At 49.3% G+C, this 12,634-nt stretch overlaps 1 pseudogene; it reads right to left on the bottom strand.

Moving 5' to 3' along the window:
• Positions 1–10,911: 10,911 nt before the first annotated feature.
• Positions 10,912–12,222, bottom strand: LOC144175141 (very long chain fatty acid elongase AAEL008004 pseudogene; annotated as a pseudogene).
• Positions 12,223–12,634: the final 412 nt, after the last annotated feature.

Below are 12,634 nucleotides of genomic sequence, written 5' to 3' on the forward strand. Positions count from 1 at the left end.
AGTATGGTCGCAAGTCAAAGGAAGGGGTAACTTCAAAAAAGACGCAGAAAATAAACTATAATACACTTTTTAGAGCTTCTTGCTAGTAGCCAAGCGTACAAACGGTCACTAGTCGAACCAACAAGCCAGAACTACTCATTTATTTTAATCGCGATGAAGTTTTGCCAATGCTTATCCTAGTTTATATATTTTAGGACTAGAAGAAAGTGAGAAATCCGCCGAGTACCGAGTGAAGACTGCTACTTGTGGAAATGCGAGAGCATTATCGTCCCGATGTTTTATCTCGAGAACGTGGCAGGTAGCATATCTAGCACTCGGTGTTACAACACGTTCTATGTGTTGCCAACGGAATGGCATCCATACCGGTATAAAGGACCCATGAGGACAAAACACACGTTTCACGGATTAAAAACACTGCTCCGTACCGATAACAATGAAACCAATTTTATCGCTAACCTCACTTACCTAATCGAGGTAGAAAAGAGAACAGGTGAAGCAAAGGCGGCACCCCAGACACATTCCGGCGAATCTCTATGATGCCAAAGAAGCTTGTTTGTGGGATAGGCGGCCTCGGAACTTAACACCGCGAAAAAAAAACATAAGACCTGAGGTGGTATCTTCGTGTTTGGTCCCTTTTGTGTCCGTTTCAAAGGTGTCTGTTTTCAGCAAGCCCTGATTGGCTAAAAGGGAACTCTCGGATGTTGCGTCATGCAAGCACGGCGGGGCGATGAGCAGCGGACCCTCGGAGCAGACGATTTGGAGCAGATGATTTTTCGTCGCCTTGTTGTTAGTTCCCTTGCGGAACAATAAACACATGAAATAGGTTTTCAATAGGTTTAGTCGTTTAAAATGTATTTACATTAACAGTTGCGCAACAGTAAACTCAAAGCCCGCCTAAAACTGACTGTACGTCCCAACAAAACGGACGCAAAACGGACGTTTTCAAAACGGACAAACACGAGATTACCGTCCCTGGAATTTGTAGTGGCACCTCAAATTTCGTTTGATGTTGTCACTTGAATAATCACGTGCAGCTAACACACTGATCAACCAGGTTTTAGTACCGGTCCATATGACGTCACTCCTGCTTATATTACTTCACCGTAGCGCGAAATTTGAACATTTTTAATATTTCTTGTGCTTTTCTTTAAAAAACGTCTTTCGCGGCTGGAATGGAGCTCAGTCCATTACCGAAGGTTCTGAGAGGCCGGCAACATTTCTTCTCTTCACCTCAAGGAAGAAAAGGTGCACATTGATAAAGACCTTCGAGCATTCGGCACTAATGGGGCTCATTGCGCTGGCCGCCCGTGCCAGGTGTGGGTGCAGTGGCACGGTGTTTCAAGAAGCGGACGCAATAGCTGGGGTATCTCTTCAGACGCTCTTCGTTGCCAAACGAACCACTCTGGGCTTACGATATCATTAGGCGAAACATTGTTCCTGGTGGCCGCGAGTGCGACGGGACGCTGGAGGCAAATTAAATCAGCATCGCATACCTGGCTCGGCGCTTAACCTTGGGGCGCCCTGCCCCTCTTCTAGGAGCGTTGAAGTACTTTCCTGAAGACAGAGCTGAATGTTCCTTGTGAACGTTTGGAAATGATAGTTTTGCCTTACCTTGCCATAATTGTTTATTTCTTGATTTTGTTTTAGACAGGCTCGATAGTAAACGGGACGTTGTCCTTCACAGGTGCAACACCTGAGCTCGATGATGTAGCAGTCGTCTGTCAGGAATCATGCCTTCTGTCGTGAAAACCTTTGTTGCCAGTGGCAGGTATTGCTAAACTTTTTCGCCATGTTTGAATGTTTGAAAGAACTCCGAAGATTAGGCACGCAAGCTCTTCTATGGCCTTGAAAGAAACTAATCGGCAAGTTGCTTTGATAAAATGTTGAAGAGATATTTTATTTATGATGAATAGACGAGGCATGTCACAACTTTCCCGTTGTTTTGTACAATTTCCGTCGTTCTGTCAATAGAGCAAACGACTGAAGAGCCCAGAACGACCTTAGCAATGCCAGGGACGCAGACAGGAAAATGACAAATTGAAGCGCATCTCTCCAGCGGCCTTTGCCTCAACGAGTGTTGTATAAATCCAGCGACCACTTGTGCGTGTTCTAGATTCGACTCTGCTGCCAGTCTATGCGGAAAATAGAAAGGGATCGAAATGACGGGTACGAAATGGCGATACTGGTGGGCAAAAAAATGGGGACAAGCTGGCAATGCTACTTCTAACACGAGCGAATGCAGCCACTATACCCCTGTTACAGAAACGGCGTTAAGTAAACTGCGGTTATGCGAGGCGGCGTATTCCCGCTAGACACGGACGGCGAAACCGCGGTTGTAGCGGCAACAATAGTCACCCCGGACCAAGCTTCGCGTTTTTCGTTACATAGGTTTTGCCTTTGTAGCAGCGCAAATCACGGCTGCTGACGGACCAGCATCATGTCGCGCAATCGACGCAAGATTGTATGCTGATAAACGTACACACTGGCCACCAGCGACAACGCGGGCACTCACCCGCTCGTAGGAGAACCACATGAAATACGAGCAACACACCTGTTGTGAGACTGCCTATGATTTGATCCTGGTTCTGGAAAAGCAAACCTAGACCCATAAAGTAGGTAACTTTCATTCTAGACAAGATCAGGGAACGGAATTTCTCTTCAGATGCGATGTCTTTTCTTGTCATTTTACGAGCCGTCGTAAAATTTGAAACTCATATTTCCTTGAAGCGACCACCACTATACGTTGTCAGCGCCCGTGATCGAGATCGTTAAAAACTGGTAGAAAGCCGTGTAACTTCTGGAGACGACGGTTCGTTGCAATCGCGGTTACTCCAGTGACGGTGGCTATGCGTTACCGCGGTTTGCACTGACTGTCGGATTGTGGTGCTAAATGTTTAGACTTCTAAGCATGGTTTGCACGGTGTGCGATGGAGGCGCAAGAAATGCCGCTTTCCGGACACCTGAAGCCGCAGAAAGGCGTATGCATCGGGTTGAGCCTCAAATTCGCGAAGGGGAGGGAAGAGATGCTGACGCATTCCTAAAAATCTACGAATGAATCTTCAGATTACTCGTTCGCCGCACGTTCCGACAAATGTAATTCTAATTCGTGCAACAGCCGTCACAGACCTCTCACTTGTGGAAGACTTCACGTTAGTTAGTTTCGGTTTTATATTGCCGTTTAGGGCTTGAGATGACATTTTTACAGCTTTTGAGGTTGGCGTGCTTAGGTGATTTAAGGTGTGCTGTGTTACCTGGCTTCCGAAGATTACTGGGGTGTTTAATACTTAATAAACATGCCTCTGCAGATAACCTTAATAAACGCGCCACCATATATTTGGTTTCCTTTGTAACCCCTTGCGATCACACGATTAGTACACCATCCCTTTAAAAACATGAATGTACTCTCTGGAGTGGACGCTTCTCGGTTAATTTCATGATCAAAAACGGAGTAGTTCTTGTTCGTGCAAAAATGTCTTTGAGAGGCGTTAGAAAAGTGGAGCTTGAGCCCGCGTTACATCCTAATAATTTAGAGGATACATTTATAAAATATCATGCCATAGTGAGAGAAAGAGGGCATCTTTCAATGCCGACGACCTGGATATCTCATTGCAAAGCCTCAGGGTTTCCTGCGCGCAAGACAAATTGGAAGAACATCACACACTGTTCTACAAAAAAGCTCTGCAGACTAACGTTCATTGTATCTACTCTTCAAATTCAAACACATCTGAATGGTAAAACACAGCTTACGTCTGCGCGCTAGGGGTCCGTGGCACCACTGTTCACCGGAGCCTATCCAACGTTTACACAAGCTGCAATGCGCACGTCAGAGTAGAGAGATGTTTCTCGTGTCCAGTACTGGCTACCGGAAAAAGCGAAATAAATAAAGCTTTGGCCGGTGAGAAATTCTCGTCGAGATGGTACATTTCTACACTAAATTGCAACTCTTTGAGGCCGTTGAAAGCGTGTATGGCGCAGTGAAGTATTCAGACTGCAATGTTGGAAGTACAGACTATAACATTGGGGCCACAAATATCACCTCCAATGTCGCACTACCAGCCCGTTTCATATTTCCATAGCGGCTGATGGTAGAACGAGCTAAGGAACCTTCTCAAAACCGAGTTCAAGCAATGCACAAGACGGCCCCGTGGCAGGTTAGCACTTTCTGGCTGCTAAAGGTGGAAGGTTCTTACAATTGTAGTGCAAGACGCTGGTTCGTTCTCGTCCGGCTGATAACAATTGTGCTGACGACCAATTGCGGAATACAGTGATCTAACGGCAAATTAATACAAGGAAAGTTAGCCAGAACTTACGTATTATTTTACCCAAGCAACTAGAAGTGTGCTGTTTTTTACCCTACTTTGTTTACCAGCGCCATGTATTTGATGACGCCGGGCTTTCATTAGCACAAATCGATCAGCAAAATTAAGCCTGATCGAAAACAATTAGCAGGCTTATGAATTCATTGGGGCTGACACTTACACGTAACAAAAAAAAAGGGCGTCATGCCAAAGATTCCTATATCCCATGTCCCTCCAAGCCGCCAGGGGAAATTTACACTCACCGGTTTCGCATCAATAGAAGCAACAAAACGCCTTCAAAAAATTGCGGGAGAATGTATCCATGCAACACGTATCCGAGTACATCGAGTAAATGGAGCTTTCAATAGCTCCCCGGTACCACACGAAGTACAACCGGTTATACCCAATTGCAACAATACAAAAACAGGCCAACCGGCAAAGAGAATTTTGTCCACACGAAGGTGGAGAGAAATTAACGGGAAAGACTTTCTTGCGACCCACCGCCAGGGGGACGAGCCCGGGGGGACCCCTCTTGTCCCCCCTAGGAAAAAGCCGGATAGGGTGGGTTGCTGGGAACGGGAACTTGGACATCGGGTTGGGTTATGGGAAAAAGGGTGGGAATGAGGGAAGCAATTTTGCTCCAATCCTTTTGTCTGACTCTCTTCCAAGACTGATTGCTCAGCGAGGGCATCAGACAGTGCCAATTGCCATATATGCGGTCCCTGCCATGGGTTACCGCTCACCCATAGGGTCCGATAACTGGGCCCCAACTGTCGTAGACAGGAAGTACCCTATTTAGTGGCGACAGCCGGGCCCACCCCCGACCCCCAGCTCTGCGGCCGATGCGTACTAGCGTCCTCGATCAACTGTCCCGCACCAGGTACTCACGGATCACCAGTGAAGCTTTCCACTATACACGGGTACTTGCAACACCTGCTTTTCACGGTCTCCGGACACCGGAAGTTTTTATGCGAACGTTAACTGAAATCCACTTGGCAAGCCATCTGCAAGCCACGTTCGCAAGGCTCCCATGGGGGGGCTGTTCTGCGAGCCCTTTTCTTATGTCCTCCTCTGTGCCTACTCTTTCGCTCAATGGAACAAGAGTCTTGTGGCATTGCCGCTGGATTGGGCGGCTCGGCTGAGGAGATCGGTCCGGGCCTACTAGCCGTTACTAAGCCAGGAGAGTTTCCCCAGTCGGTGTACTAACCTCACCTTTCCTCGTTTTCCCCGTGCGGAACACCAAGTAGCTCGTGGTAGCACGTCCCGTGGCAGCCAGAGAAGATCAGTCTATAGGCCCCTCGCAGCAAGGTTACAGGGGGGCGCGACCCCCCCCCCGGCCTCATACGGACTGTACAACATCTAGCCCCAATGACATTTGGTTACAGGGGTATGTCACTCCCCCCGACTTATAGCGATCAGGTCGCTGGCCCCGCCAAAGCTTGCGGTTACAAGGGTCGCCAGTCCCCCGGCCTGTAATGGTTTCCCGAATTTAATCGGTATTCCCAATGCAAACGACTGTACGCTTGCGGCACTTGCTACTTTCGCAACTTGAGCCGCCGGCCTCCTCCCACGCTGGATTACAGGGGTGCGTTACTTCCCCCAGCCAAAGAAAGTCATAGTCGATCGATCTAGACACGCTTTCCTGCTTCAATCGCATTGCCAAGTGCCGGGTTGACACCCGACCGCCCGACCTCCGCGTAGGACCTGATTCCAGTTGTACCAGGAACCTCCGCAGTGGCGGCCGTTTTGCACGCTCCCTGGGAAGGGATTGTGCGGCCTCCCCGATTCCTCGAGGAGGTCTCGTGGAATTACCGTACTTCCACGCTCTGGCCCCTATGACATTAGGTTACAAGGGTTTGTCACAACCCCCGGCCTGCAGACCAGTTCGCAAGTTCACCAGAACGAGCCCCAAGCTATGGGTACAGGGGTGTGCACGCCCCCGGCTCGGTAGTGGTCTACCCATTGCTTCAGCAATGGTACGCCAACACTACGTGCGAACTGTACCGCTTGAGCGCAGTGATTACGTCGCAACATTGACCCGCTGGCTTCCTCTCACGCTGGATTACAGGGGCGCGTTACCACCCCCAGCCTTTGGCCTCCTCCCACACTGGATTACAGGGGCTCGCTACTTCCCCTAGCCGAGAGTCATAGTTGCTCCACAAAACCATATTTCGGGATAAAAGGGATCCTCTGAGGAACTCCCTGTGGCTCTGCCCTCTCGCCCCCAAGACTGAAGGTTACAAGGGCTCATCAAGTTCCCTCGGTCAGCAGACCAGTTCGCGTTAAAGGCCCCTTCCATGCTCCGGTTACAGAGGTTCGCTACACCCCCGGCCTCATTGTGTGTACCCATGCTTCAGCATGGCACGATAAAACAAACTGTACCGCATGTACCCCTATGACTTGGGTTACATGGGCTCGTCACCTCCCTCGGCGAGCAGATCGGTTCGTGTTTATAGGCCCCTTCCGAGCTGCGGTTACAGGGGCTCGCCACTCCCCCGGCCTCATGGTAGCGCTCACATTGCTTCAGTAACCGTGCGCCACTATAACACAAACTGTACCGCTTGGTGCAGTTGCACTTCGCAACATTGACCCCCCGGCCTCCACCCACACTCCACCCACACACGCGCTCCACTCCACGGGGGCGGTAACGCGCTCCACCCACAGGAGCGCGTTACCGCCCCCGGCCAAAGAGAATCATAGTTGATCCACAGAAATTTGCGACCGCACATTTTGATCGAATTACCATTCCAAGCACCAACCTCGGTAGCCACCCAGGCTGTCCGGGCCTGCGTCCGCATCACGCATCGGTGTTCTTGGAGGACACTTGCCCTCAGAGTGCCTGGGAGTTGCTCAAGCTCCCATGGGCGTTGAATACCCAATACAGTGGGCCTGGCACACCACTGACTCCTGCCATTGCGACGGACCAAAGCAGGACAGCCGAAACCGACCGACACAGCCCAGTCCGCCGGCAGGGGAGGCCACGTGCAGGCCGGCAGTAAGATTTCCCCCCCGTATCCGAGTACAGTTGGATCTTGACAAACGAAATTCGGTGAACCGAACTGCAGCCGAAATGGTACAGGCATGACGGAAATCGTAAGATTGACATTAGGCGATGTAAAAAAAACAATACACTCGCTATTCGGAGCTGATATTTTCCCGACCACCGTTTAGTTGCTAGATCGAAAACTAGGAAGCCTGGCTCTCTCGGGTGAAGGCTGCAGCGACGGCCCGAGCCCTACGCGACCAAGAAGGTGGAACCCACCGCTCTTGACTTTCTCTCTCCTTTCCTCTCCTTTTTTCTAAGTAAACGTTTTCCGACAACAACAATAGCAGCAACTGCTTAAACGGAGCCGAAGCACCATCTCATCAGCAGCTAGTCGGGCAAGCGTAGGGCCATGAAGGTACGATTTACTCCACGCTTTCCTTGATGGCGGGTTTTTGATTTCCTCGCGCATTCCACACACTGCCCCGCTGTGCTTGCAGTTGTGTTCAGGTATGTTTTCCACTTGGAGCCTTTATTTAGTACTGTACGCGAAGCTTCGTCGCAAACTCGGAATCCAATGGCAGCGCGGAAAGGGCTGCACACCGGCAGTGCGTTGGAAACGAAGATTGAGGTAATCAACGACTTCTCGAATTTTCACTTTAAAGAAACGGTTCTTGCAACAAGGGCGCCGTCCGTAGGAGACTCTTGATTTTGTTGTGTTCTTCAATACAAAATGAAAGACCTCCAATTAATTCAGGAAGCGAACTCCAACCTGCGGCATGAAATGTCTGTGGATGTATACATGATCCATGGGTGCCCAAGAAGATGCCCTCCAAAGTGCAACATGTGTGACGCAGCAATACCTCCAAGCACACGATCTTGAATGTGCTCCTGAAAAATCGGCCCTTTTAACACTGAGCAAAATGACCAAGAGAAAGCGCAAGATATACCCGACCCGGAACTCAAGATCAACAACCAGCGAGTCCCCAACGTCCCCCACCTCCCCATATTAGGACTTATAACCATTCCAAAGGAATGCTCAGGCTCCTAAACGATCACTCCCCCTCTCCCCCCCCCTACAGCGGACCCTCTCCCAGCTCACGCACCTCATACATCGCGTCTCTCATCGTCGCTTCGGCTTTAAGGAAACCGACACACTTCCCCTCATACCAACCATCATCAGCCGGATAGCGTATGGTGCTCCATACATAACCCTCAAACCAGCCGAGATCCTTAAACTTGACTGAGCGATCCACCAAGCATACAAGGCTTCCCTAGGCCGCCCCCTGAAGACCGCAACTACGAAATTTCTTCAGTTTGGTGTCCACAACGAATGGGAAGAAATCGAACAAGCACACCGCACTTATCAGCTACAACGGCCTAAACTAACTCCCCCGGGTAGGGCAACGCTCTTGAAACTACAATACTCTATACCACCCAACCACGACCAGAAAATTCGCATCCCCCTGTCTATACGACAAAATATTCATGTTGCTCCGATCCCACGGACTATGCATCCCACATACAACAAGGAACGCCGAGCAGCGAAATCGCGCAACATTCACAAACAATCACGCCACCTCCCATGCACCCAACATACGGACGCAACTCCATACTCCCACAAATTTGCACAAGCCGCCAGCGTGGTCAATGCGAAAAGAACTCAGCTCACTCCAGTGACTGTTTTCACCAAATCTATCGGAACAGCTGAAGAGGTTGCCATTACCCTTGCCGCCGCAACAGGCGAAGAATTTTTAACAATTATTACTGACAGCCAAGCCGCTTGCAGAAACTACCTACATGGACGCGCCCCGGAACCCGCCTTCGCAATTCTACATCACAGGAAAGCACTCCCGAAACTGTAAATAATTTGGTCTCCAGGTTACGAATCCCTTGGGATAACGAGGCGGCGCACGCCGCTGCCCGCGCTCACTCGCACGGGGCCGTTTCCCACGAGGGCCATGAATCCGTCTGAAGCAACAGTTAAGCCCACCCCACTGCAAACATACGCCGAAGAAGTCACCACTATTAGGAACGGGCGTCGCGAATACCCACTCCCCCACCTGCACCTCTCTCGTGATAAAGCTACCACCTACAGGAGATTACAAACTAACTCCTACCCCCATAACACCCTTCTAAATACCATGTACCACACCCTATACCCCGCCATATGTAAATACTGCCCCCAAACAGGCACCTTGTACCACATGGTATGGGAGTGACAGCAATCCCCAACCCTCACCCCTAACCGCAGCTCTACCTATGAGCAATGGGTTCAACTAATGACCAGCTCCAACCTCTCAGACCCGCGACGATTAGCGAAGAGGGCAAGGATGGCCAGCACGGACCAAGGCATCCTGGACTAAGGAAGCCTCCCACGGGGCGGGTCTTTAACCTCACCACCTAGACTGAAATAAAGTTTATTCATCATCATCATGCGCTGTCTGTAGACCATTGGTGTCAGTATTAAAAAAATTTCGGGCCATCCTGACTAATGTGAACCTTGGAAGTGGCGAAGCATCCAGTGTACAGGCGTATTCTTGGCGCCTTGGCGTTCGTGCCAACGGAGATGAAACCGTTCGTGGATAGAGGTATACAGTTTTACTGTAAACGGCTCGTGTCTTTAAGCACGAAGCGTTCTAGAGCGAGGCGTAAGCGAGTGTCCACGTGTTTTCTGAGTATGGGTTACGAAGCGTTCCAGCGCGAGGCGTAAACGAGTGCTCCAGTGTTTTTTTTTTAATACGCGTGACGTTCTAGCGCGAGGCGTCAACGAGTGTCCCGGTGTTTTAGTACCGTGACTACATGAGACGACGGTTACGACGACTACATTAGACGTCCACAGCAAAGGGCTTCGCTTCTACCGGAATGCTCCCAAAACTAAAACAAGCAAACAAAGTTGTACACAAGGCATACATTGCTGCCCCCACTGTACTTGGGCAGGAATAATAGAAAGATTTTTGGTGTTTTTTATAAATTACACGAGCACACTCTAAAACAGATTCACGGCTTACTTTTGTCCACTACAGTCCTTGCTCATAATGCATCGCTCTGCTTTATGACTTGGGTTTCGCATCGCGAAACGCTAAACTATTTTTTATAGATACGACTACTAATAAACAGAACAGATTCTACCTTGCGGTTTCGTTTAATCTGAGTCCAATGTACGCAAAAATTATGAAAGCTGCAGGGCCCTCGCGCTAAAAATCCAGTTTTTTCCATGTATTATAAATTGAACACAAGCAAACGTCTTTATCAATACGCACTAGAAAGGTAAACTGCAAACAGAGCTTAGGGAATTGCAAACTGCGTGTATGAAAACTTTGGCATGGTTACTCAAGCCAGCTTTTGCCTAAGAATGCGAAAGCCCATAAACAGCGGAGGAGCCCCACCGCGCTTCTCAGCTGCGCAGTACCCCCAGCTCCGATCACGTGACTTCTGATGCAATTCGTGTTGGAGCCGTGGTTGACGTCAGTTACCCTTCAAGTTCACTTTTACGTTTGATGAAAAATATGAGACTTGCTCCTTAATGGACGCTTATGTCCATTAATTAAAACTTACTAGGAAAGTTTCATTACAAGATATTTTACAGCGTGCACGCCATCCACTGTGCCGTTCACAAGAGATCCGGAATCTTCGTTAGTCTTCAGTCAAAATTTATTTGACGAGTTGGACTTAATGGATATTTGCTGTCAGGAAAGTAAGTGGTCCTTATCATATTTTATTACAGGACTAAACACAACTGAGGAATATATAACTCCGCAATGTCAAAGCAAGACAATCACAAAAAGAACAGCTCATTGACATGAGAAATAGTTTCACAGATCGGCACTTTATGACTAGCTTTCTGTTGACAAAATTATAAGTTCGGTAGACGCGACACTTCGTCATGACAACATAAACGATTATCACAAATGCACAAACAGTAACGGGATGAAGAGACTTACAATTTTACCACAAGGAACAAAACCGAAAGTAAGAGCCGAACAAGGAACAACAGTGAGGGCTTCTTAAAATTTGCAACCTGACGCCGGAGGGACACTGCATTTTATCGCTCCTTACTATTCGTATCATTATTGGCGCACGTGAGGGTATGCTTCCACTTGTAGCTATTGATGTAGAAACGCATGAACAAGCCGAAGAACAGGATGTACTGCCACAAGATGACGCAAGCGTGCACCCTCGGGTAACCACAGTTCAACAAGAAGGGAATGCAGGCGTGGGCGAACAGTACCACAAACTGAACCAGCTGAAGCTGTGTCAGGTATCGCTTCCACCACAGGTGCTTCTGAACTGTAGGACCGAGGAGAGATAGAAAGTAGTAAGAGTACATAATGGCGTGCACGGACGCGTTGACCACTACAGCTAAGGCAGACTGGCCATCAACACCGTACGTGAGGCCGTACCAGCCGTTGAACACGACAAGAACGTGGTGCGTGACATGTAGAAAAGACACGTGAGAGTCTTTCTTCCGCAGGACGAAGAAGACGGTGTCAATGAAGTCTCCTATCCTCAGCATGGTGTACCACCACAGAAGGCTCAAGAGTGACATCGTGTTCTCGTCTCTTGCGTCGTAGTCAATTCCCTGGCAAATAAGGTTGTAGCCCCCACCGAGATACGTCCTCGAGAGAACAGCCGACACAAACCACACACTGCACACCACCATGGCAAGGTTGTAGAGAGCGATAACAGGCTTGATGCCGTCGAATGGCTTCCGATTCTTCATGAAGCGGGGACCCCCAAACTTGACGACGTAGACGTATCCGAAGAGTAACAGCGCCAGCAACTGTTTGTTTCCTGGAAACGTCCAGTGAGCAGTTCGCGGATCTCGCCGGAGAGAAAAAAAGCTGCCATCGCTCATCGCGGTGTGGGCTGGTGACGAAGACATTCTGGCGGTATACTGGTTCCGCCTGCGGATGGTATCACAAGTGTTCCTGAACACGACCGCTTTTATACTCCTCCGGGGAGCCAATAAGGCGCCCGAAGCTCGATATATGAATAGGACAGGACGTCGTAACACGTAGAAGGAAGCTGAAGGATATAATTACGTCGTGCCAAGAGCAAAATGAAACACCGATTTGTTGTTCAGGGAGGCGAATGTGCCTTTTCTTTGATTTTTCCGCTTTCGCTCTATTATCATTACGTGTAGCAAAACTTTCCTTGTCCTGCCCAACATTACGTGCTGTCGGAGCTGTCGTCATGCCGTTGTACAAGGATGCGGGCAAAATGATGCAGGATCAATCATGCACGCAATCCTACACGCACAATGGTGCACGCACAATCAGCCAACACGATCTTCGGGGCTACGCATGGCCTGGTAGCCATAATGTTGATGTATTTGAAACGAAAACAATCT

The sequence above is a fragment of the Haemaphysalis longicornis genome, unplaced genomic scaffold (genome assembly GCF_048455015.1).
Source record: "Haemaphysalis longicornis isolate Haplotype H1 unplaced genomic scaffold, Haemaphysalis longicornis Haplotype H1 scaffold_3, whole genome shotgun sequence".
In the NCBI taxonomy this organism is placed as follows: domain Eukaryota; kingdom Metazoa; phylum Arthropoda; class Arachnida; order Ixodida; family Ixodidae; genus Haemaphysalis; species Haemaphysalis longicornis.